The sequence below is a fragment of the Mus caroli genome, chromosome 2 (assembly GCF_900094665.2).
Source record: "Mus caroli chromosome 2, CAROLI_EIJ_v1.1, whole genome shotgun sequence".
NCBI lineage: Eukaryota > Metazoa > Chordata > Mammalia > Rodentia > Muridae > Mus > Mus caroli.
In genome coordinates, this window is record NC_034571.1 from 142,997,820 (window position 1) to 143,000,498 (window position 2,679).

Here is a 2,679-nt window from a genome sequence, read left to right on the forward strand (position 1 = left end):
AAGGAAGGAAGGAAGGAAGGAAGGAAGGAAGGAAGGAAGGAAGGAAGGAAAGAAAAGGAAGGAAGGAAGAAAGAAAAGAAAGAAAGAAAGAAAGAAAGAAAGAAAGAAAGAAAGAAAGAAAGAAAGAAAGAAAGAAAGAAAGAAAGGTGTGCATGGAAATGCTGGTTTTGATAGCAAAGTAATATCCCCTTCTGACATTCCTCTGTATCTCAGACCAGTTCTGGATTTTTTCTAAATAGTAAGACTTGAAGCAAATGTGTCATATGGCAAGAGAAAGTTAATTCATTTATTAGGCTTGTGGTTATATTTAATGTATTTTTCCTGAGTAGTTATTATAATAGGTCTTATTCTAGTTAGTTGACAAAGTATTTGGGGACTATTAAAATGTTGAATTTAAGGGTTGGTAATCCACCTGAGACAGGAGGAACAAAAGTTGAATACCAAGCAGGTGTAGTGGAACTTGTCTTTAATCCCAGCACTTTGGGAGGCAGAGGCAGGCAGATCTCTGAGTTCCAGGCCAGGCTGGTCTACATAGCAAGTTCAACACCAACCTAGGCTACAATTGTAAGCCATCCGTGGCAATTTTGTGAGTTCTTGTAAAAAGGTTTGGAGTTGTGCCTCATTGGTGAAGCACTTGTCCAGCGTGCATGAAGCTATGGGTTCATATCCATATACTAGAATAAGAAACAAAAGAATGTTGGATTAAGCTTTTCCTTGAAATTTTAAAAGTTCTTAAGTAACCATTTTTAGCTTAGCTCTTCATCTTAACCTTGTCCTTTAGAGCAAGAAATTGTGATGTAGATCAAAAACCTTTAAATACTTAATATGTAAGCAGAAGAGCTTAATAGGACAGATTAAATTTGTCAAGTTGTGAACAAGCTGAGACTTCATATTCCCACAGTTCATTTTTATCCTCTCTCCATTTTCTGAAATGGCAGTACAGAAGGGAAAGAGCCTCATAAGGCCACTCTTTCTTTCTTCTTTACCTGCCCTGCCATGTGGCTATTGACCATTTAGTATCATGCTGTTGTGGGCAACCTGGAACAGAATACTTCAGACCATCTGGTGCTCCAGCCCAAGAGAGTGACTCATCTGTCATTAGTGTGCAGGTGTCATTTCCTAAGATTAGGTTTTTTTAGGATGGATTTCTAGGACACCCTAAAATTTTTGTTAAACCACTGTTCGTTCCCATGTGCCTCCTTAAACATAATGCATCAAAACCAGATGGTGAATTAAAATGCTTTTTTTTTTTTTTTTCAAACAAACAACAAACCAACAAACAAACCAACCCCTATGTTCTGGAGGTGTCAGGGGAACCTGCAGTTGCCAAAAGCAAAGCTGTCCTCGGAGCAGGATGAGTGGAAGTGCTACTTCAACTTGGTGTGGTCTTCCTGGGCTCTGTGGTTGATCTGCCCACTGTGTCCTGAGGCAGTGAAGGCTGGGCCTGGTAATCTGCTCCTGTGTGGGCATGTGACCAGCATGCTCCTGTGTGGGCATGTGACCAGCATGCTCCTGTGTGGGCATGTGACCAGCCTCAACTGCTTAGTTATCTGTATTTGATTCCTGTTTTCTACTGCTTAATGTTAAGGAATTTCTAAATGACCTGATCCTGGGCCAGCACAATGACACAGTAAATAGAAGTCATAGTACACAGGCCCAGTGACTTGAGTTCAATCCCTTGATCCCTTAAGGTAACAGGAAAGAACCATATATATCTGGCCACATCTAAGACTGACTATAGATCTATATGGCTCATCCACATAGTGTAGATATTAGCGAGGAAATACTTAACACGTATTCTTTAAAACTTTTAAATATGGTGCTAAAGGAACTGTCAAGTGTGTCACTGGGTATTTTCTCTTTTTTTAAACACTTTTAATATTTTTTAAAGATTGAATCATTTATTTTATGTATGTGAGTATACTGTTGCTCTCTCCAGACACATCAGAAGAGGGACCCAGATCTCATGACAGATGGTTGTGAGCCACCGTGTGGGTGCTAGGAATTGAACTTGGGACCTCTAGAAGAGCAGTCAATGCTCTTTTTTTGTTTTTGTATTTTTGAGACAGGGTTTCTCTGTGTAGCCCTGGCTGTCCTGGAATTCACTCTGTAGACCAGGCTAGCCTTGAGCAGTCAATGCTCTTAACCACTGAGCCATCTCTCCAGCCTTTAATAATTTTTTTAAAGCATGGTGAATAAGGAGGTAGAGAGATGATGGTTCAGTGGTTAAACACACTTGCTGCTTCTGTGGAGGACCCTAGTCCAAGGTGATCCAGTGCCTTTTCTGGCCTCTGTGGGCACCAGGCATACATGTTGTACATAGGTACATGTAGGTAAAATACTCATTCACATAAAATAAAAATATATTTTTTTTTTTTGAGATAGTGTTACTCTGTGTATTCCTGGCTGTCCTGGGACTCATTCTGTAGACTAGGCTGGCTTCAAACTCAGAGATCCACCCGCCTCTGCCTCCTGAATGCTGGGATTAAAGGCTTGTGCCACCATCGCTGGCAAATATATATATATATATCTTAAGAATTATGCAGTGGGGCTGGTGAGATGGCTCAGCGGGTAAGAGCACTGACTGCTCTTCTGAAGGTCCTGAGTTCAAATCCCAGCAACCACATGGTGGCTCACAACCACCTGTAATGAGATCTAAAGCCGTCTTCTGGCACATCT

General features: G+C 40.9%; 1 protein-coding gene across 1 annotated transcript in view; it reads left to right on the top strand.

Annotated features, from left to right (window-relative positions):
* The window catches only part of Gins1 (GINS complex subunit 1), a 22,556-nt gene that overhangs the window by 18,913 nt on the left and 964 nt on the right, over nt 1-2,679 (top strand). The window lies entirely within an intron of this gene.